This window comes from Callospermophilus lateralis, chromosome 8 (assembly GCF_048772815.1).
Source record: "Callospermophilus lateralis isolate mCalLat2 chromosome 8, mCalLat2.hap1, whole genome shotgun sequence".
Classification (NCBI taxonomy): Eukaryota; Metazoa; Chordata; class Mammalia; order Rodentia; family Sciuridae; genus Callospermophilus; species Callospermophilus lateralis.
Window position 1 is genome coordinate 44092866 of NC_135312.1, and position 25531 is coordinate 44118396.

Consider the following 25531-nt stretch of genomic DNA (forward strand, 5'->3'; position numbering starts at 1 on the left):
ATTGTAACACAGCCACCGAGAGGCAACTCTGAAGGCAACTTCAACTTCACTCTCTTCATTTTTCTTATCTTCACTTGGTGTTAGAGGAAAACAAATTGAAGTCAGAGGGTCAGAGAGGGAAGGAGGGAGGATACACAGTGAGCCTCCCAGAGCCAAGGGCACAGTGGTTTGGAAAGAGGAGCAGGGGGTGGCACATGGCTGGCCTCATGCAGTTATTATTACTCTGCTTCTTTCTGCTCTCCTTCACTGAGTTCTGTTAAACAAGATATTTTACATTAAAATATTATACCATTTATTAAATATGTTTAATAAAATTTCTTTTGAAATTAATTAAGTAGAGTTCCTGGAAAGTATAAAAATCAAAATTTTTGAACAAATAGCAAAAGCACATGTAAGTATGTATGCTTTGTAAATGGATGAAAACCAAGGAGAAAGAAAGAGAAGCAGTAGTGTTAGGATCCAGTCATATGTTCTTTAAAGTCTCAAAAATAAAATTATTAAGAGGAACTTTATGATAACAATGGTAGTAATTAATTTAGAATTTATTAAAATTATCTTTAAGAACTTTTTGGGAGGTAGTGGGATTGACCCAGGGGAGCTGTAGGACTGAGACACATCCCTAGCCATTTCTACTTTTTATTTTGAGAATGAGTCTTCCTAAGTTGCTAAAGGTAGCCTCAAATTTGTGATCCTCTTGTCACAGACTCCTGAATTGCTGGCATTACAAGTGTGCATTACTGAACTTAAAAATATTTTTAAAACTTTAATTTCATTAGAAATATTTGAAATTCATACTTTATGCAGGGTAGTGTATTAAGTGCATGTTAATATGTACAAAATGTTATGTATTTCATGCTGAAAAAAATCAATACATGATATAAAAAGCAGACATTAGATATTTTAAAACATTATAAGAAACTAATATTTTAATAGAATATTTATAAAGGAAAATCTTAAAACAATGATACTGAAGATTACTGTTACAAATGAAGTCAAAGTTATAATTATATTTATTAAAAAATAACAATCATGGCATCAAGATAAATAGCATGAGCCAGTTGCTGTGGTGAATGCCTGTCATCCTGTGGTTGGGGAGACTGAGGCATGAGCATTCGAGGCTTGAAGTCAGCCTCAGCAACTTACAGAGGCCCTAAGCAACTATCCAGACCCTGTCTCTAAATTAAAAAAAAAAAAAAAAAATGAAAAGGACTGAGGATATGTGCCGCAGTTTGGCTGGCTGGGCAAAATAACCGGGGGTGATGAACAACTTGCATAGATTGATACATCAGGAATGGGAGCCGTTTATTGTAAGATTGGATCGATATTTATATATTCCACACAGCTTATCTTAATTAACATAAAATAGATACATCAGTCAACCAATAAGGAATCTCCACACTTAAGGGCTCGCTTTTGTTACTTCACAAATTACTCCCTCTGGCATTTTGTCAGGTGCCATCCAGACTTGTTTACAGATTCTAACAGATATGACTCAGTGGTTAAGCACCCCTGGCTTCAAGCTCCACTACCAGAATGAATGAATGAATAAATAAATAAATAAATAACATTGTTTTCTTGAACCAGTGGAAGACCGCATGTTTAATTCAAGAGGTAAAATATGAAGAATAAAACAAATCTGAACTTCATAGAAAATTATAATAATGAAATCCAAAGCACAAACATAATGAATTTGAAAAGAGAAATTTGTAAAGCTCATGTTTTCCAAGAAATAATGTAAAAAATAAACTAGAGTCTACCTAGGATATATATTTGTACATGTGTACATATACATGTGCATGCAGATAGCCTTACTATAAGACAGGGCAATATATCTATATATACATATGGTGGTAAAAATCCTAAAGAAATTCTGTGCTACTTGGGACAGTTTGTCTTTCAGAAATTGCCCAAAGAACCAGTCCTACCAATCTTGATGTTGGATTTCTAATTTTTAGAAATTTGAGAGAATAAATTTTTGCTGAGTTTAAGTCACCCAGTTTGTGATGCTTTGATAGGAAAACATTAGAAAACAAACAAATATGTTAGATTATGCCCAAAGATTTGTACAAATGTAAACTTATTATATTTGCTTTATATGTTAAATATTTATCCTAAATTGCCATAATTATTGCCAATAATGCAATGTGCCTTAAATGTTTTTTAGCTATTAATTCTATAATTTCAAACTTTTCTTCAGTTAGTTTTTGTGGCTTCTAATATGTTTGCATTTTTCTCTCAGCCTTATTATCTTTATGTTCTCCACGTGTCTCTTATCCAGTACATTTTAATATATTTTCCCCAAGTAGAAAATCCTAAATTTTAACTAAGATTTAGTCCATTATATTTATTATCATCAATGTTTGTTTAAATCAACCATTTGATTTTGATGCTTTCTCTGTTCTTTGCTTCTTCTTTTCTACTCTCTCACCTTATTCACCTTATTTTAAATTGATTACTTTTTATTTTAATATTATTATTATTATTTGGTACCAGGATTTGAGCCTGGGATGTGTGTCAGGGGAGAGGTTAACCACTTAGTCATATCCCCAAAACTTTTTTATTTGTTTTAATTGGAATCAGGGTCTTTCTAAGTTGCTTAAGGCCTCACTAAGTCTCTAAGGCTGGCTTTCAAATTCTGATCTTCCTGACTCAGCCTCCCAAGCAGCTAGGATTACAGGCAGATATCACAATGTCTAGAAAATTGATTATTTTTTATAATTTATTTTTTTTCTTTTTATTTGTTTTGAACCTTAAAAGTTATTTCTATTATTTAAGTAATTGCTCTAGAAATTGCATTTATTTTTAAAATATTGGAGTCCTAATTAATAGGCACCTATATCCTCCTACTGATTAAGAAAATGTATTGGGTAATTTAACTCCATTACCTTCATCCAAAATTATACTTAAGTTACCTTATGCATGTAAACATTCTATACTATTTACAGCTCTAAACACAAGTTTACAAGAGTGTTCTTCATTATTTTTGCATCCCATGTCTTTCATTTGCATCATTTTAATTCCTCAAGTTTTGTCTAATTGTCTTCCTTATATCAAACACATAGTCATTATAATTTTCTTTATAATTGTTTTCTGGTAAAAAAAAAATTCAGATTTTTTTTTGTCTGAAATGTTTATACTTTCTTCTCATTATGTTCTCAAATATTACCTCTGTTTTACCCCATTGCTGCACATTTGTAATATTAATAAATATACAATAGACTTTGTTACATTAATATTTCATATTTGAAAACTTTTCTTCTATATATTTCTTCTCATTTTTATCCCTCTGGAATCTTAATAATCCTTTCTGATTTGTCTTACATTATTGCAGTTGCCCCCTTAGCTACATGCTGTACTGCTGTTATCTGACCAAAAAGTGTTAATTTTCATTATTCTTTTAATTTTTTTACAGACTTTTTTCTCTACTTTATGAAAAATCTATGAGATGATGTTTCATAGTTTCCTAATTCTTGAAAGCCAGCTAGCTAGTAATTATTTATGTGCAGTTAACCATTTTCAAAATCATTCTGAGGTAGGTCATTCAAATCTCTGATTAATATCGCAGATTTCTGGTTTATAGGATCAAGGATTTTTTTTTTTAATTCTAAAGTTATTTGTCCTTGGAAAACATTTGTAGTGATTTTGAGGAGTCTATAATAAAATTATTTATTTATTTTTTTTTCAAGAGAGAGTGTATATGCTTCTGTCCATTAATAGGGGGCAACCAGTCTGATATCAATTTCACTGCAGTATATGACTTGAAGTTTCAGTCGGATCACAGAAGTGACATCATTGGGACTCCAATGGCCAGTTCATTACTTCATTCTTTTTCTGGAACATATTTTCTTTTACTTGATGACAGAGAGATTGTCTGCAGTTTCTTGTGCTGCATATTTGATTTTAAGGAATAGTGGGAAGACTTCTCATTAGAGTTCTTGGCTGTTTTCTCTATATCTCAGAAGACATAAAAACCAGTGTTGTTTTTTGTCTTCTCACTTTATGTTTTATCCTGATAATATCTTACCACCTTGTCATCACTTAAAATTCATTTAGGAGGTGTTTGTTTTTTAATTGTTTTTTTTTAATCCTGTTTTTAAAATTTCTGTCTTTGAGAGTGTTGGTCTCAGTATATTACACCTCCCCCAATGTGTAACTGGGTGGAAAGTTTCCTTGAACATCTTCTATGTCCACTCTCATTTTCACATGATTTATTGGGAAAAAAAAAAGGAAGGAGAGAAAGAATTGTCTGGAAAGTGCACATGAATGTTGACACAAATATTCTTACTAAACTCTTAGCAATAATATATACCAGAATACTTTATTCAAACCAGGTTTGGGATAGGAATTTATGGATGGTTCCATGTTGCAAAATTCATTATCATGATTTGTTACAGTCACAACTTCATATTAGCAACTGTGTGATTATATTAATTGTCTGATTCACATTAACATGATAGTTTTTGTCAGGGACTGTTTTCAGCAGTGTTTTAGTCAGCTTTTTCAGGGCCACAACCAAAAGGCCTAACAAGAAATATTTTAGAGGAGGAAAAGTTTACTTAGCTCTCACAGTTTCAGAGGTCTCAAACCATAGATGGCCAACTCCATTCCTCAGAGCCTGAGATAAGGCAGAACATCATGGTGGAATGACATAGGGGTTAAAAGCAACTCAGGATATGACACTAGAAAGCACAAAGGGAGAGAGAACTCAGCTCATAAAAGCAAAATGTATGCCTCAAAGGCAGGACTCCCTATGACCCATCCCCTCCAATCATACCCTGTTTGCCCTCAGTTATCACCCAGTTAATCCATTCAAAGGGATTAATGTGCTGATTAGGTTAATACTCTCATAATCTTTAGCCTTTCTTGTATCTTCTCATACATGAGCTTTGGGGGGACATCTAATATCTAAGCCATTTAAACTGGTTTACAGATATTAACATATAAGATTTCAACAGAAATCTTATGAATTAGATGCTATTATTAATTATTTACTTTATTTTATACAAGAGGGAGTTGAATCATGGAAAATCTAATCAATTGTTCCAGGTCTCATAGCGTGTAAATATTATAGGTTGAATTTAAATTATAGGGAATCTGGCTCCTAAAACCTGGCTCTGTACTTGGAATGGAACTATCGTTTGACCCAGCTATCTCACTCCTCAGTCTATATCTAAAGGACTTAAAATCAGAATACTATAGTGACACAGCCACATCAATGTTTATATTAACTCAATTCACAATAGCTACTGTGGAATCAACCTAGATGCCCTTCAATAGATAAATGGATAAATGAACTGTGAGATATATATACAATGAAATATTACTCAGCACTAAAAGAGAATAAAATTATGGTTTTTGCTGGTAAATGAATGGAGTTGGAGAATATTATGCTAAACAAAGTAAGCCAATCCCCAAAAACCAAAGGCCAATTTTTTTTTTTTTTTGATAGGTGGATCCATAATGGCAGGGAGCATGTGAAGAATGGAGGAATTTTGGCTGGGCAGAGGAGAGGGAGGAGGGAGAAATAGATATGCTGGTAGGAAAGGTGGTGGAATGAGATGGACTTCATTACCCTAGGTACATATATGATTGCATGAATGCTATGACTCTATAACCTGTACAACCAGAGAAATGAAAAGCTGTGTTCGTTCCAATTGTGTAAATGAGTTGAAATGCATTCTGGTGTCATGTATAACTAATTAGAATACATTTTAAAAGAATAGAACAAACCATTATATATAATTCTGATGATTGAAAGTTAAAGACTTTCTAACTAAAATCAGAAAAAAAAAACACAGAAATGTACCCATTGTTATAATTACTCCACCTTGAGACACATAATGCTAATGACCCATGAAAATGAAATATTAAAATTTGATATAATTTCAAAGAACTAAAACTTTACAAAATATATGTGTATGTGTGTGTGTGTGTGTGTGTGTGTACATATATGAATAGTTTGTGATTTTCTTGGTTATATACTGATGTATAATAAGTTATTCCAAAATTACATGGCTTAAAAAGATAACAGGTATTTTATTATGATCTTTTATAGCTCAGTGTGTTGCCTGTGTTTAACTAAGGAACTGGGTTTTCCTGGTAAATCCTCTGGTGGTTACAGATAGATGATATCTAGGTATGAAATCAACCAAGAGCTGCCAACATGTCCCATCTGTCTTTACAACTTGGGAAGGCCAAAGTAGGGAACTGGAATTACTAGGGCTCCTATACTATCCTGTCTCTGAATTATGTGGTATGTCCATCATGACAGCTTCAGAGATCCAGTGAAGTCCTGCTGACTCAGGGCTTCCTAAGGCATATACCAAGAGATAGTAAAGGAGCTCTTTCACCTTCCTAGGCCCCAGCTTCAGAAAACCACAATTTGACTTCCACTACAGTATTAAATGGGGCAAGCACCCAGAGAAGGGTCAAGGGGACACAGACTGCATGTCCTGATGGGCAATGGCAAAGCTTTAGAAAAGTATGCTGACCTAGACATTCTGTTGTGGTCATTTTGGGAAAATATAATCTGCTACAATGGCAAGTATTCTGGAGCCAGAGTGCATAGATTCAAATCTCAACTTAACAATGGACTGTATGTTTAAACTTAGTGAATTTTCCTGAGCCTGAATCTCCTCATCTGATCAAAGGAGAACAGTTATTAGTATCCACCTATCGTGGTTCCTTTACTAAATGAGATAATATTTATAAAGTGCTTACAGCTAGAACTTCCATATAATAAAATTTATGGAAGTCTTACCTGTTCTTATTTACTTTTATTTAATTACCCCCTTTATTTACTTTTGATATTGATGTTGTTTGCTAACTAAAATGTGTGAGATTATAGTCTTGAAAGAATAAATACAAAAGTACCAGAATTTAATTGGATTCTCTTTTCTATTAATTTACAATAACAAACAATAATGTTCAAATGTAAAACAAAGCACAATTTTCTCTAAATTATCAAATATCCACAAACAGAAATAACAATTTTAATATTGCCTATCATGGCGAATGCTTAATGAAGTCCACAAAACCATCTGACCTGCAAAACTGTGAGTACAATAGGATTTACAAATCATTCTACAGTATTCTGAATTGAAAAACAGCCTAGCATCATAACTAAAATTAAATGACAGCTGCTATGTAGCATGAACTATTCCAATATTTTTTATGTGTTAACTCAACCTCATAATCAAATAAAGAAACTAGCTTAGAGTAACTTGTCAAAGGTAATCACAGAGAAAATATGTGCAACTGACATTCCATCTCTAGAGCACACCCTCTAAACTGCTTGATCAAAGCTCAAATTCTATGATAATGAAAGGGTTTTGTTTACCAAAAAAAAAAAAAAAAAAAAAAGAAAGAAAGAAAGAAAGAAAGAATTTCTAACCCTATGACATAGGAATCATGCTTTGCTGGTCTTAAATAATTAAAATATAATACTTAAAACAGTAAATGTTTAGGACAAATCTCCTAAAAAAAAAACCCATAGGTCTTACCAAAAAAAAAAAAAAAAAAAAAATCTTTGAGAAATTGAAGAGTAAACAGTAAAGAAATACAATACCTGGAGAGATAAATGTATCATATCTTGAATAAAAAGACCTAATTTCCTAAAATGTAAATAGTCTCAAAATTAATGAATAGTCTTAATGACATTATAAGTAGGTAGAGATAAGGTAAATAATAGAATAAAACCTATTAGAGGAAGTTAAATAAACTATTTTTTTTTTTAATTTCAAGTGGGAATTTTAAAATGACCATTTTGGAGGATTGCTAAAAGTTTAAACCTATCCAAAAAATTTCAAGGACATTGTATAAATTACATTTTCCAGGGGCAAAATTATCAAATTTTTATGTCAAGGGAAGAAAATACGTAATTATATACCTTTTAGAAAGTTTGCCTAGGAAATAGGTGAAATAGTTTTAAAATCCTTGAGATATTTCATAACTAGATTTAAGAAATGGACATTGTCTCTTGATAACTAAGAATAAATTTGAAGACAAATTGCAAATGGAGTTTGATGGCTACTATAGCATCCAAGAAAGGACAACATATTAAAAAAAAAAAAGTGCAATTCAATGCCTACTTGAAAATTTTCCTCTGTATCAAACAGATATAAAGAAATAGAAAAGATGTTCATACCATCTCCTGCACACACCATGTAAATTGGGCTTTTCATGACAGCACATTGCAGGTACATAGCAAACATCAAATGGATTTCAGACTTAATACTCCTAGTTTGGTAAGTTTTGAACTTTTTCTTTGCCCTTTAAATAAGATAATTTTCTTCACATTAATTTTTATGTCACATTTATGTTTCCCTTTGTAGCTCATGACAACCCAACAGAACTCATTTGAGAGAGGCATCATGGAACTTTTTCTCTCTTATGTCACTCCTTTTCCTCTTGCTATTAAATCCTTGGAATAAGCCCTTTCCTTTGCCTAAAGTCAGCCCTACAGTCAGCCCTAGAGCAGGCTTTTCATAAGTTGGTTCCATTTATCTTTTCTCACCACAAGGCTGCAAGCATAATACTCAGCAAATTCTAAAACTGGCATTTATTTACACGTTCATCTAAATTTTAGTGTTGTTATGAAACATACGGAGTCCCTATTTCTTGCTAATAATGATTGTGCCTTTTGAAGTTATTGGGTAATTTCACTTAAAAAATTCTTCTTTCTCTATCCTTCTAAAGATGTCCTGTAATATTCTATTTTGATTCTGTCTATAATTCCATAAAAGAAAGAGCTCTGATCTCAAGAATAAGGGGTGACTATACAAGTAGTCCCATTACTTGGGAAGCAAGAGAATCACTTGAGTATAAGAGTTCAAGCCAGCATGTGCAACATACTGAGACCCTGTTTCAAAACAAAACACAATAAAAAAGAACAGATGAAGGATTAAAAGTCCAGTCCTGCATTATATAAAATATTAATATATATTCTAATTGAGAAGCAGAAATGCCTAAATACCTTATATATCCAATAACTCCATAATGACAAAAACAATTGTAAAACACTAAACTACACATTTAAAAATATTTATTTATTTTTCTTTTATTGATGACATATTTGCCAGTATAAACACTTTTTCTCTATCACTGTTCATGGGATACTGAGGGAAGGGCAAATATTAGTTAGAATTTCTTTTAAAATAGATGGCTGGATAATGTAAGAAGTTTACAACTATTTCTATCCATGTTGAAACTTTTTTGTAACTGTTAATTATCATGCAGAACAGAAAAAAAGTTTCCCATCAGGTAAGGAAAAATAAAAATTAGAACTCTCATACCAAATTTTATGCCCCTAAAGTGTGTGTGTGTGTGTGTGTGTGTGTGTGTGTGTGTGTGTTAAAAATCTCTGTATACTTTTAGGCCTCTATAGTTTCTCCTTTCATCTCTTTCAGCAACCTTTTATATATTGTACAATATCTCAATCCTTTTCCCCTTAATGTGTGTTGCAAATCAATAGCTTTGTTTTATTCCCTTTCTTTTATGCTCCCTTTGTTGCTGAGGTTCTCTTAACAGTCTTAATCAGTCACACTAAAAATAATGGATTGGATCAGATGAGAGATTCCTATTTCTAAAACAATTTTGCAAGAAAACCCTTACAATACTCTATGCACTAAAACTACTGGAAATTTATATTTACAAAATGCCTTGTTTAATTGTTCTGTTTTTCTGCCTGTGGTGAGGTAGAGTGAGATTTGAGTATAACTTGGTTCTAAGATTTTTTTTTTTTTTTTTAACTATTGAAGTGGTGGATTTTGTCCCTGTGAAATCTGTTAACACTAGGGACTGCAAAGCCTCTTGTTGGGGGCAGATAGAAATGAAAATCATCAATTCCCAGTCATATTTGCAAATAATTAGTTTCATGAGAAAAAAATTTTATTTTAATGATGTATTTGTCACTTGAACTTTTTCTCCAATCTATAATCCTCGGTATCCTATTGATACCACTGGTTATCCATGAGGCTGCTTCCCCACATGTTGAAGTTTGAACATTAGAGAAGCATGCTGAGGCAAGCAAATGAAGCAGGGTTTATTTAAAAGGGGTTTATTTAAAAGACTTCTCCCTGGAGGGAGGAGTGGGCCATAACTGGTATCATGATATCCCAAGGAGTGTTCTGCCCTTTTTATATGTCCTAGGCTTCCTTTGTTCTCCTGCCTTTTCCTCCTTATCTTTCTCTTTCCTGCTTACTAATGCTGGAATACCCAGTGGGGTGGCCAAAAGTTGGGAAACAGATGGGTCAAAGGGGAAAGGACTGGATGGAGTATCCAAGAATACATTAACAATTTTATAGCGCCCTGCAGGGAGGGGAAATTCCTGGGACAGGTTACCTTGGCAACAGGTTGGGGGGAGTGAGTCTATTTACCTATCTACACTGACTGCCTGTCTAATCCTGGCTTCATTATGATAAAGCAAAGGAAGTGTTGATAAGGAATTTTATGGCTAAAAATAATAGATCTATGGTAAAATCCCTTTAAGACACTGACATTAACAAGACCTATTTATAGACATATATATAATGGATTGGCAATACACACACACACACACACACATACACACATATACACACATACATATATAGAGAGATAGATAGATATTCCTATATTGAAAAGAGTTTCTTCACTGTTTTCATAGAGCATGTGCTTTGGACACCTCCAGAACATTAGAGGAAGTGATGTAAAAGTGACTATGAATGTCAATGTAGTCATAGTTTCCAATAGAGACGTCACAAGCAACAGTAGGTAATTTCTATCAAGGAGTGACAGTACTGAGGATGCAGTAGATAGGTTAACATGTCATTGAAGACGAACAAAGTTGAGAAAAGAAGAAAGTATTTCCATCATATGTTACATAAATATTAAATAAGTCAAGGTAATGATTAATAAATGGCAGGGGGCCATACTCTCTAGTTCCACAGCCCATGTTCTAGTTAATCATTAAATTTAGTGCCATCAACTTTTTCTAAAATATATTCAGCCCTTAAACCAATTTCTCTAGTAAGCATTATTAAGTACTATCTAATATTTAAGCTTACCAAAAGTGGTCCAATTATAATTTGGACCTGGAATGTCCCCCAAAACCTCATGTATTAAAAAATGGGGCTCTGGGCAATTAATTGAATCTTGAGGGCTCTGGCCTCATCCTGGATTAATTCCTTGATAGCTGAATGATCTACTGGCCTGAGGGACCAAGTTGAAGAAAATAGATCATGGCGTACTGTACCCTGGAAGAGCTTATCTGCTCTTCAGTCCCTCCTACCTGGCTGCCATAAACTGAGTATCTTTTCTATACTGTGACCTTCTGTCCTGATGTTCTATCTCAGGCCCAAAGCAATAGAGCAGGTCAACCTCAGACAGACACTTCTAAAACTATGAGCCAAATAATACCTCTCCTCCTTTAAGTTGTTAATGGCAGGTATTTTTGTCAATACACTGAAAACAATTTCTAAACACCAATGAGACACAGTAATTACCTTGGGAAACACAGTTGGATGAGATAAAAGTGAATTCTTGTTCTTTCTTGCTATTTATGTTCTCTCCTATCTAAGACTAAAGATTTAAATTTCGGTGAAGGTCAGCTTGTTCATTAGCACTCAGTATACTAAGCATTGTTCATGCACAACAAAAGGATCCATCTGTTCATAGGTAGCTTTTTGTTTTTCAGCTGAATTCTCATTTCTGTTCTGAATGGCATCCCAAAGAGGAGGTAGTTTAGATAGTGACTTCAAACTAAATTAAATTCAGTCATCACTCTTGAGCTAATATTCTACACATAGTTTAAAACTGAGATTAGAAAAAATATGCTGAGTCTCCATTCAAGCATGGTCCCAATATTCAAATCTCTCATTAAATTTTCATTCATATATCATTACTTCTTTGGAAGTTTAGCAATTATTTCTAAATCATGCAGATAATATTTCTAGTTTAAAGGTATTTTTTCCCCAAAATCACAAAGTAAAATGATAAGTTAGCAATATACATTAGAATTTCCAACTTATATTTTTATTAGAGTCATGTAACACAAATTACTCATTTTAAAGCACACTGTTCAGTGACATTTAGTGCACTCATAATCTTATGTAACCATAAGGTCTATTTGCAAAAAAATTCATCATCTTAGAAGAACTCCTCTTATCCACTAAGTAGTCACTTCCCCACCATTTTCCCCAAGGCCCCAGGATCTTTACTAATCTACACTCGACTCAATAGTTTTGATTGATAAGAATATTTCATATAAAAAGAGTTCTGCTTTATGTGAATTTTGGAGTCTGATTTCTTAAATACATGATTTCAAAATTCATCTAACATGGAGCCCACTCAGTATCACACTCATTATTAAAGCAAGATAATATTCTGTTACATACAAGTACCGTGTTTAGTTTATTCATTTATCTCTTGATACACACTTGGGATATTTCCACCTGTTTGCTAGAGCATGCCATGCAGGGCTTCAATGAACATTGATGAACAAGAATTGATTTCAGTATTTATTTATTTTAGGTATTATCTGAGACAGCATGTTGCTATAAAAGAATACCAAAGACTGGCTAATGTATTGAGAACACAATTTTATTAGAGCAAGATCCCAGCCGCTGGTGAGGGCCTTCTTTCTGTGTCCTTTTATGAAGGAAAGCAGAATATCAAAGGAGATTGAACCTATTCTGAGAAGCCTTTTTAGAGCAGTTTAAACACCTCTTAAAAGGCCCCATATTACAGATTTCTAACAGAATTTTGGTGGAATCCCTGAGTACATACCCAGAATCCCTGGGTCATATGATATTTCTATGTTAAACTTTTTGAAGAATTGTAATTTTCCACAGTGACTAAATCTTTTTGCATTTTTACAATTAATGCATGGATTACTATTTCTCCACAGCCTTACAAGGGATTGTCATTTCCCTTTTACTTTATAGCCATATTAGTGTATTCATACTCATGTTGTTGGGCTATTCTGAGTTAATTTATGGATATGGAGTACTGTGATTGGAATGCTTGTTGCCTGGCATTTATATGTTGGAAACATCAGTCATATGTTAATGGTATTTGGAGGGGAAACCTGTGAAGAGTGATTGAATCACTAGGTAATCCATTCATGGATTAATTGATTAATGGATCATCACAGAAGGGGTTGGCTTTAAAAGCAAGCTCTCTCTGGTTTGCTTTCTCTGGCTCATCATGTGATACCCTCCACCATTTTATGGTGAAGGAAGAAGACCTTCACCAGGAGCTGAGAAAATACTAGAGTCATATTCTTTGATTTTCCATCCTCCTGAACCATTAACTAAATAAACATCTATTCTTTTTAAATTACCCAGGGGGTGGTGCTAAATTAGAGCCAAAGAAACCAGACTAATATGGGAGTTAACCAGTGGTCTCAATGCCATTGTTGAAGACCCACAATTTTCAGTGGATGAGATTATTTTCCCTATGTGAGCATTATTTAGGTTAATAATGAAATAGGTATTTATAATAGAAAAGAAAGATACTTTGATTTAGGTGTTAACATTGCTTCTGGCATGACCTAAAATATACCTAAAATATTGGATATGCAGATTACCTCTGAAAACAGAATTAAGCCAGATGATTTCATTAATGAACTGATAACCATTTAATACCCAAAGAAAAAGATAGTCACTGGGTTCACAAATAAGATTTCAATTACCAGCAAGACAATTTATTTAAATGGAATGCTAGTCAATAGTTACTACAAACATTCTTGTATTACTAATATGCACTAATAGGCAGATGTCTGAAAAGAGCATTGAAAAAATATGTAAAGCATTGAAACAGCTAGAAATCAGATGATACACACTTTTACTGTCATCCACAATACCAACTGAGCTATTGAAGGCCCTGCTGATGGTCAGCACTTCTAGTGCATATTAATGCCAGATGGTTTATCATTAGTCCCAGATCTATCATTGTAAAGACAAATGCTTCTTTCCATTATAACATGTAAAAGTTGTGCCTAATTATGTTCACACAGTGAAGGGCATGTTTTCAGACTGGAATTTTTTTTTTTAAACACAAATTTCAGAGTCACTCAAAAGATTATATTATCATTTAAAAATTATATGTCAAAGATTTTAATAGAAATACACAATATCAATTTCAAATAAAAATACAGATATGTAAATAAGGTATTTTGTGCATGTTTGTCTTTAAAGTAAAGGATGGACTTAAAATGGAAACATGTCACAAGACGAAAACCACTTTCTTTAAATTCATGATGTTAACAATTTAGATAGTGATTAATAGAATACCAGAAACACCCTTTCTTTTGGACCTCTGTTGTGGCCACTTCAGCAGAGTGAATAGCAGATTATCTTATTGCATTGCCCTTTTTGTGTGTGTTTGCTTACCATCACTTTCTCACTGAGGGTCTTTGTGACCCACCATTCGTTAGAATACTCTGTTTCATTTGTCACCATCTAAAATATATAGCACACTTTAAGTTAAACAAAAATCTACATTTTTCTGATTCTACATGGCCAGAATAGTTGCAAATATAGTACTCTCACCCTGTCTAGCTGATAATAGAATTTTCTGAAATGACTTCTTTTGCTGAAATGCTAATGAATATATTATACATTTACTCAGATTTCTCCAATTATCCACTATGTTATTCATTCTGTTCCAGGATTCATTCCCAGATACCATGACACTTGCAGAAACCAGTCTCCTCAGTTGCTTCTACTGACCGTACTTTCTAACTTTTACTTTTCATGACCTTGATCCTTTGGAAGAGATTTGGTTTGTTAGTTGAAAGAGTAGCCTCCAACTTGGGTTTCTCTGATGTTTTCTTTTCTTTTTCTATCTTTTTTATTTGTTGTCTTTAGTTGTACATGAAAGTAAAATATATTTTGTTGTATTACACATACATAGAGTATAACTTCCACTTCTTATGGTTGTACATGATAGGCAGTTACACTGTATGTATATTTATATATGAACATAGCAAAGTAATGTTCAGTTCATTCAACTGACTTTCCTATTCCATTCTCCCCTCTTTTCCTTCATTTCCCTTTGTCTAACCCAAAGTGCTTTTATTTTTTCCTCCCCTCTCCCTTATTGTGTGTTAGCATCTGCATATCAGATGGAACATCTAGCCATTTTTTTTTTAAGATTGGCATATCTCACTTATAGAATGATAGTCTCCAGTTCAATACATTTACTGGCAAATGCCATAATTTCATATTTCTTTATGGCTGAATAATATTCCATTGTGTATACATATCACATTTTATTATTCATTCATCTGTTGAAGAGTACCTTGGTTGTTCACAGATTAACTATTGTAAACTAAACCACTATAAATGTTGATGTAGCCCCAACAATATAGTATGCTTATTTTAAATACTTTGGGTATATGTTGAGGAGAGGGATAACTGGGTTAAATGTTTGTTTCATTCAAGTTTTCTTCAGAATCTCCATACTGCTTTCCAGAGTGGTTGAACCAATTTGTAGTCCCACTAGCAATGTATGAGTGTACCACTTCCCCCACATCCTTGCTAACATCTATTATTACTTGTATTCTTGATAAATGCCATTCTTACTAGAGTGAGATGAAATTTCAGTGTAATATTAATTTGCATTTTTCTAATTGCTTGCAATGGTTAATTTGAATTGTCAATTTGATTGAATTAAGAGATGTGGATGATTAAGAGGCTTCCAGATGTGTCAGTGTGGGTGTGTCTAGTAATGATTGACATGTGGAATAGCAAACTGAAGTGGAGACCTTTCCTTAACATGGGCAGAACAGTCAATAGGATGGTGGCCTGGATGGAATAAAAGTTGGAAGAACAAGAAAACAGCAGAAGATGCAAGCTCCATTCTTCTTGAATGGGTTCTTGATTGCTGCTCTGATCATCTGAGGATATCAGACTCTTGCTTCTTCACTCTTCCAAAGCAGACTCTGCCAATGATTATATAGGGAGTTTCCAGAAGCCCTCACACTCATTCTGGGGTAGCATCAATGATCCATCTTGTTCTCAGGCTCCAGTCTCATGGACTGTATCTTAACTGGTTCCTCTAGCTTTCCAGCCTGCAGATGGCCATTTCGAACTATCCAGCTTCTGGTCACATAAGCCACTCTAATAAATTCCCCTTTATAATCATACTTCCTATTGATTCTGTCCCTTTAGAGAACCATGACTAATACATTGCTATAGACATTGAACATTTTTTCTGTAGTTGTTGACATCATGTTTTTTCTTCTGTTCAGTGACTGTTCAGAGTCTTTGCCCATTTGTTGATTTGGTTATTTTTTATTTTTATTTATTTACTTATTTTTATTTATTTATTTTGTGTGTTTGTTTGTTATGTTTTTTGAGTTCTTCTTATACCCTGGAGATTAATGCACTATCTGAGGTACAGGTGGAAAAGATTTTCTCCATTCTGTAGGCTGTCTGTGCACATTTTTGATTGTTTTCTTTTCTGTGAAGATGATTTTAGTTTAATACCATCTCATTTATTGATTCTTGATTTTACTTCTGTGTTTCAGGAATCCTGTTGAGGAATTTGGTTCCTAAAGAGACATGATAGAGAAATGGGCCTACCTTTTCTTCTAGTAGGTGGTGGGTCTCTTGTCCAATGCCTAGATTCTTCACTTACTTTGAATTGTGTTTTGGGCAGGGTGAGAGATAAGGTTTTAATTTTATTTTGTTACATATGGATTTCCAGCTTTCCTGGCAGGAAAAGTATGTTTATGGTGACTATGTCTAGTAAGAGATAATAGTATGTGGGTTTCTGTGTCTTCTATTCTGTACCACTGGGCTTCATGTGTGTTTGGGTGCCACCACCATGCTGCTTTTGTTACTATAACTATTTACTATAATTTAAAGTCTGGTATTGTGATGCCTCCTGCTTCTATTTTCTCTCTGAAGAATGTTTTGGTTATTCTAAGCCTCTTATTTTCCCAAATGAATTTAATGACTAGTTTTTCTATTTTTATGAAGAACATCATTGGAATTTTAATATGAATTTCATTTAACTTGTATTGCACTTTTGATAGTATGATCGTATTGACGAAGTTCGTTGTACCTATCCAAAAACATAGTAGAGCTTTTTATATTGTAGGTCTTCTTCAATTTCTTTAGTGTTCTGTGATTTCATTATGTAGTTATTGCACCTTTTTTGTTAAATTGATTCTCAAGGATTTTGTTTTTTTAAGCTATTTTGAAGGGAATTGTTTTCCTAATTTCTATTTCAGTTGACTCATCATTGAATACAGAAATGCAATTGATTTATGGGTGTTAATTGTATATCCTTCTATGTTTCTGAATTTATTTGTGAGGTCTAGAAGCTTTCTGGTAGAGTTTTTAGGGTCTTATAAATATAGAATTATGTCATTGGCAAATAGTTATAGTTTGAGTTCTTCTTTTCCTATTCAAATTCTTTTAATTTCTTTATTCTAATTTCTCTTGCTAGAGTTTGAAGGACCATGTTGAATAGAAATGCTAAAAAAGGACATCCTTATCTTCTTCCAGTGTTTAGAGGGAATGCTTTCAATTTTTGCTTTGTAGCCTAAGATATGGTTTATTTTAGAGAAAGATCCAGGTGCTGATGAGAAAAAAGTATATTCAGTCATTGGTAAATGAAATATTCTATATATGTCTGTTAAGTCTAAATTATTAATTATATATTTTTTTAGTTCAATAGCTTTTAAAAATAGTTTTTATTTGTTCTTTTTAGTTATACATGATGGTAGAATGTATTTTGACATAGTATACATACATGGAGTATAATTTCTTATTCTTGTGGTTGTATATGATGTGGCGTTACACTGCTCATGTATTCATAGAAAAGTGATGTCCAATTCATTCTACTGTCCTTCTTATTCCCATCTTCTCTCCCTTCCCTTCATTCCCCTTTTCCTAATCAAACAAATTTCTGCCTCTACCCCATTCTGTGTTAGCATCTGCATATCAGAGAGAATATTTGGAATAATTTCTTAATTTAGTTTTTGTTTGGAGGATATATCCAGTGGTGTTAGAGGGGTGTTAACATCACCCAGTATTATTGTTTTGTAGTCTGTTTGATTTTTGAAGTTGAGAAGGGTTTGTTTGATGTAAGTAGATGCCCCATTGTTTGGGACATAAATATTTATGATTGTTGGTTTTGTTGATGTATAATTCCCTTAAGCAGTGTAAAATGTTTTCTATGTCTTTCCTGATTAACTTTGGCTTGAAGTCTAATTTATCTGATATGTTGATTAAAACCTTGCTTGTTTATGAGAACCATGTGAATGATATTTTTCTTTCCCTTTCCTTTACCTTTAGTCTGTGGATATCTTTGCCTGTGAGGTGAGTCTCATGGAGACTGAATATGGTTTGGTTTTGTTTTTCAATCTGATCTTCTAGTCTATGTCTTTTGATTGATGAGTTTAGGACATTTATATTCAATGCTATTATTGAGAAATAATTTTTGTTCCCTGTCATCTTGATTTATTTCTTGTTTTTACATTGAATTAGTTTCTCCTTTGATTGACTATTTTTCTAGTGTAGTTCCTCCCTTTGCTGTTTTTCACTTTTGTTTTTCATTTCTTTTCATGAAATATTTTATTGAGTATGGATTATAGTGCACGCTGTGAGTTGTGAATTTTTTTGTTTATCATGGATAGTTTTTATCTCATTGTCAAATTTGAACCTTAATTTTGCTGAGTATAATATTCTTGACTAATGTCTGCTTCTTTCAGAGATTTGAATGCATTTTTCCATGACACCCAGCTTTTAGTGTCTGAATTGAGAAATTAGCCAAAATCCAGATTCCTTTCCTGGAAACATGACCTGTTGTTTTTCTCTGGCATTCTTTAAACTTCTATCTTTATTCTGTATGTTAGGTGTTTTCATAATAATGTAACTTGGTGTGGGTCTGTTGTAATTTTGTATACTTAGGATCCTTTAAGCATCTTATATCTGATTTTACATTTCATTCTTTAGGTTTGGGAAGTTTTCTGATATTATTTCATTGAAAATTTTGTGCACTTTTTTGGTTTGTATCTCTGACCCTTCATCTGTACTGATAAGTCTTAAATTTGTTCTTTTCAGGGTATGCCATATTTCTTGGAAATTCTGTTCATGGGCTCTTAGCATTTTTTTTCCCCATGGACAACTTTATTTTTAAGATTATATATTTTATCTTCATTGTCTAAAAGTCTGTCTTCCAAGTAGTCTAGTCTCATGGTTATGCTTTCATTTGAATGTTTAATTTGGTTAATTGATTCCTAATTTTGAGGATTTTTGCTTCTTTTTCTTCAAAATCTGTATGTGTTTATTGAAGTGATCTTTCACTTCTTGAATTTTCTCTCTGATTTCACTTCATACATCATCTTTTACATGGCAGATTAGCTTAAGTATATATGCTCTAAATTTCTCTGATATTTCTTCCACTGTGGTATCAATGGATATTGCTTTTGAAGTATTGTGGGGTTTTTTGGTGTTATTTGTTCCCTTGCTTTTTCATGTTGTTTATGCGTCTTCACATCTAACAGTGTGGAACTGTTTCTATCCTGTAGATTTATTTATATTGTCATTTTATGTTTCCAGTACTTCACCTTTTAGGGGGAGACAAATAATAACAACAATCTATGCAAACAACATACAGCATTAAACCAAATAATTCCAACTATGACTTCTAAAATGTTGTCACAATACAGAAATGATGTGGTCTGTTATTTACTACAATAAAAACAGTAAGATTGCAAAAAGATTTAAAATTTCTGATGGTGAACAGGGAGAAAACACGAAAGATGTAAGATGTAATGATTTTGAGGGAGGGGGAAAGAAGATAGAAGTAAAAAATTAAAAGAAGAGTGAAAATCAGAATAATAGAAATTGGCAGTTAGCAGAAGAAAAGAAGACAATCAAGGGAAACAGATAAATTAGTGAAAAAAAATATATATATATATATATTTTCACTAATTTATCTGCCCAGCAATTGCCAATGCATGCTGGAAGACCTCACCCCAGGGATCTCCCCTAGGTTCCACTCATGTGGTGGAAGAGACTATTCTTAGCACACTATGTCACTGGCAGACCCCATGTTTCCTGGGTTCAGTCTCCAAACTCAATCTCTCCTGCCCCTGCACTTTCGAATTCTAGGCTAGGTACATCTCTTCCAGCCAATCTTGCAAACAGTTGGATTGGAGGGGGAGAGGGAGATCTGGGTGGGATTCAGTGACTGATGCTCCCCTGTGCAAATCTGTCTCCACAACTGATTTTCTCCTATTCCCTGAGGCACACTCTATGTCTTGCAGTGTGGGCTTGCTAGGCTTGTATTTTGTGCCAGACTTGGGTTTTCTGGGAATTGGCTACCTCATCTGAGAGCCTCCACATCATAGCTGCAAAATTCTTGCTTCCTCTGTCTTCAACACACAACCAGGAGAGATGTTGTTTTTTCTCTGTAGAAGGACATTTCATTGTGCACCTTTCAGTGTAGTTGAGCAGTGTCTTTGATCTTTAAATTCTCTGTACCCTCACATGTCTCTGTCCTCCTAAAAATTGTGGTTCCTTAACTTCCCTTATCCCTCCACTTTGCTCTGGAGAGATCATTCTGGCTGTGGCAGCAATAGCAGCAGTGGTGCTGGGGATTTTTTCTTTATTTTATTACATCCAACCTCCTGAGTCCCTTATTTGCTTTTGAGTGTCCAGTATTAAAGGTCAGTAAAGTCTCCCTCTTTTTTGTTCATCCACCTTGCTGAGAAGCTCCCTATCTGCTTTCTTTGTTTCATATCCCTGAGGTGCCAGGAAAGCAACCTCCTCTATTCTGCCATCTTGAAAACTTCTGTGAATTTTTTTATTATTAAATGTGGATTATGGGTTTGGGGGAAAGTATTGTAGAGGTGAAGGATTCTTCTCATGCTTTGTAACAGATATATATGATATTGACGTGACTTAACAATGATAGTATTAACCTTGAACACATGTGAAAGATGGTTTCCACATATAAGTTCACTGTAATATCACTAATTTTAACTTTTATGCTCTATTCAAGTGTCACCATCAATCTCACAGTCAAAATTAAAGGAATTAACTCTATCTCCTGAAGTGAGAATATCTCTCTATATATTTTGTAATTAATCCCAAAATAAAATATAGATTTCTTCTACTTTTATATATTCACTTAATCATATATTTATACAGGTAGGAACTAGAATATTGTATTTTTAGGATTGTAGTACAATAATATTATTATTTGTTTTTTTTTTTTTACTCAAAGTGTTCAAATTTTGGAGCTCTTTCAAGCTGGTACTTGTATGTGTACCTTTGACATTATCCCATCAGTTTGTGGGTTTATTTCATTTTATTTTATTCTATTTTTTTTTCTTTCTTGCTATTTTGTCTACCACTTCCTTACAATCCAGCAATATAAGGTACTACAGGCTTATCTTGGGTTTTCCTGGTCCCAGATCTATAATATGCCATTCATTCAAGATTACTGTTTCCTTACATAGCCGGTGTTTTACTTTCTCTTATTTCCTTACACTGAGATTCAAATTCAATGTGAATCCAATATTTCTTTTTTTTTTTTTTTTAGTAAATGCTGTGTCTTCAATGATAAACAAAATGCTTGTCACATAATCAGCACTCAATAATGATATTAACAGGCAATGAACTGAAAGAAACTAAACTACATCTACTCTTATTTATTAATTCCTTGATTTAAATGTGTTTTATTATTTCCTTGAAATTATCTTTAAAAAATTTTAATCCCCCCAAAAAGATGTAGACCATCATAATTTTAAATAAATAATAAAATTAATGAAGCTAATGATTAGAGTGACTTCTGCCATTTAAAAAAAAATAAAACATGTTCTTCCTTCTAGTCTTTTCTTCATTACAATAATCAACATTCTTTGAGAATGGCCTCAGCAGCCAAAGAATTTTACTCCAAATTTCTTCTTTATTAGCAAAACATAAACATTTTTTCACATTTCTCCATGCTTAATATGACATAATATTTTCTTGATCTATCATAATTTTTACTGCTTTGATGAAACAAACAAGAGTGTAACAGAAGTCATTAGTGCACACCTATTAAAGTCAGACGTACAAACTGCCTTTACAGCATCAAAAGAAAGGGGGTGAAATATAAAAGGAGAAAAATAGGGAAAGGGAGGCAGGAAAAATATTTGAACTTAAATTCAATCAAAATTTATTCTTCAATTTCCTCATGTCAAAATGGCTCTCATCTGCCATCCTTGGTCACACTGACAATTTTTCTTCAAATGTTTGAGAATCAAATGTTGAAATTCTGTCATGATGTCACATTTTTCTCCTTCCTCTGAAACACTACAAAGTGCCAGTTGAATGTATTTGACAGACATCTCAGCCAATGCAGTTTAATCTTTTTAATTATGCAACACAAGTTTACTGTCAGAAATAGACATAAAAATAACTGTAAATTGAGAAGTCAGTAAAATGGAAAGCTTATTTATCATGCAATTTTGTTATCCCAGCACAAATTTCCTGATCGTATCATGTGCTGCCTTGCCTCAGAGGGGCTTATTTTTGATGGTGGAGATAATATATATGGTAGAAATTGATATAAAGAGATATATTACCATACCAGGAAATGCTGATTTCAAAATTGCTTTCAATCACAATTTTCACACTCTACATATTCTCAATATGTAATAATGCCTTAGTCATCTAAGATTTGTTTTCTTCCAGTAAATGCTTGTTTTGCTCATAAAACATATGAATTTTGTCAATAATTTAGACTGAGATTGTGCTTTACAGTTAAAAAATGATTGGCCACCATTAAAAGAATTGGAAATGTTTCTAAAAAGTAACCTAAATTTTAAAAATTTGAGATAATTTTGCTAAAAAGGCAGAACTTATTGTTCAATTTTGTATTTGTAAATGGCTTGTTCTCTGGATGGAAAAATGCACCAAATCACGACTGAGGATAGACAAACTAAAGAAAGTGTTTCTCTTCTGAGTACTGATATTGTTTGCCAGGCAAGGTGATTTGTCTCTCTCCCACCCTAAGTTAACTTTAAAATGATGTCAGGTGAAGTGATTCCTACAATTCACAAATGCAACATCAATGACTGAGACATTGTGAAGAGATTTTTATGGGTATAAAATGTCAAAGGACTCACTGTATTCTAAGTCTTCAGCAAAGAGTTTGTCCATGTAAGGATTTATCTACATAAACAGGCAATTTTTACTTATTTTTGAATATATGAATATTTTTATTTGTGCGTCTGCTACACTTTACACAAAATATAGCTGTATTTCTGGGTTACTTTTCAGGAGGCTGTTACACTAAAAGCAATAGTATACCAAGTAAAAAGTCAAAAGTAAGGATAAATAAAATATCCATTACCATTTGAAATCATAAACCATTTTTTACCTTTGTTTCCGGGCATTCCTGAGCAGTAAGAGTAGCTTACTGCTGAAAATTGAATGCTAATTCAATTTTCCATGAGATTTTATGTCATCCTGTTTTAAAATGTATTCTATGTTCAATATCCTTTGGGTTGTTTTTGGTGATGTATTTATGTGTGGGATGCAAAAGTGTTACCCAGCTGTGGCCTTGTCCTGCCTAAGTGACCTGGTGAGTTTTTATTCTCAGGCTTATGTCTTTTTGGACTGGATGCCTGCAGGAGAGCCGTTTCTTCTCAGGTGGACTTGCTGGAACGGGTTGGATCAAAGATGGCTGCCAGAGTGACCACCAGAGAAGCTAACTTCATTGCAAGTTGACAAGAACCTTCCTCCCTTCCATTAGCCTATCACTCTCCCTCATTTCTATGATTCTATACCTGTAATCTCACAAATGCCAAAGGGTGATATTGAGCTTTTCTCCCACTTCTCCTACTCTTGACCAAGAATAAAAGTTTCCATCACTGCTTACTCAGTGTTAGAACTTGCTATTTTTGCCATAATTCCAAGAAAGAAAAATAACTCAGGCTTTAGGGTCAAAAACTGGTAAAAAAAGTATTTAATGAGGAACTGATTTTCTTACATCGTACATATTTTCCATTGGTAAAATCATTGCTGACTTCTCAGGAAAAAGAAAAAAATATATTTTTTGTTTTCTTACGTCTTTAACTCATTAAATATCTATAGTGTGTTTAAGGATAAATTATATTACCAGACATTTTCAGTTATGCTTAAATAAAAAGTTTATAACATAGGAAGTCTTTTAGGCACAGCTAAGCAATGAAATAGAAGACAATTATATTTTAAAGTCACACAGAATTTTAGATATAATATTACCATGCTGCAAAGTAAAAATGAATTAATTTATAAATATTTTAAATTCTGAGAGCAAAAGGGAAATTATAGTACAATATAATACAAGGTGATACAAGGAAGCTATCAGTTTGATATTGATACATTTCTGAAAATAAGCCAGAAAAAAGGAAAACAAATTTACACTTAAATGCAAGTGTCATAAGCTGAATGATTGCAAACTCTCAAAATTCATTTGCAGTAATCCTATTGCCCAGCATGATACTTTAGGAATCCAGGCCTTTGTCAATAATTATAATTAGATGAGATCATACAAGGGCCTTCATGAATGGTGTCCATGCCCTTGTAAAAGTCGTGGAAGAGCTTGCTTCATGTTTTGCTCTCTGCCACAAGAGGATACAATGAGCACATGTCCTAAAACATAGGCCTGGGACTTACTTCACAGACACCTGACCTTATTGGCGCCTTAATCTCAGTCTTCTAGAACAGTGAGAAACAATCTCATGACATTAATAAGACAGTGGTTTATAGCAGTTTGTTATACCAGCTGGACTAAATAACACAACTGATATTAATAGCCTTCAGAGCCCATGTGTTATAAAGTAGTTGAAAGAAAATGAAAATATTTAAGAAAACTTTTCTAATTATCTATTTTCTTTGAGATGATTACAGATGGTTTTCAGGGATACATTAGCAAAAGTTTATAAATTTGAACTTCTGAATTAATAGCTTCTGAATTTTGAGTTCTTTCTTTCCCTTCTATAGAACTTGAGTACTAAGATAATGGCTACTTAGTGAAGAATAGTTAAAAGAATGCTCCTTTCCTCTGGTTATAGGGAGGGCAGGTCTCCTGGGAGAATCTTATAGTCTGTTACAAGGAGAAAGAGGAGTTAGGAAAGTACTTTCCTATAGAAATATTTAAATTTTCAACCTGAACTATATAATACACCAAGTCACCATATTTTGGAGTATTGTGTTGCAAACTCTACAGAATTCAAGAAAATAAAGACTTAAAAACTATAATTGAATAAAATGCAAACAATAATGACTAAGAAATTGAATTTCAAAAATCATGCCAAAATATAAAACCATATTTTGTGCCAACTAAAACAAATATTAACTAAGTGCCAAAGTCAGAAAAACTTAATCAATATTAAATGGTCATAATTCAAATATAAAAATGTTTTAATTAGGGGAGAATATATTGTAATGTTAACCATCGTCCTAGTCACTGATAATGTTAAAAATGGAAAATTTAGGACAATGTTTTCACAATAGCCAGCAAATTTGGGGATGAATGCATTTTTAAAAGTATGCCT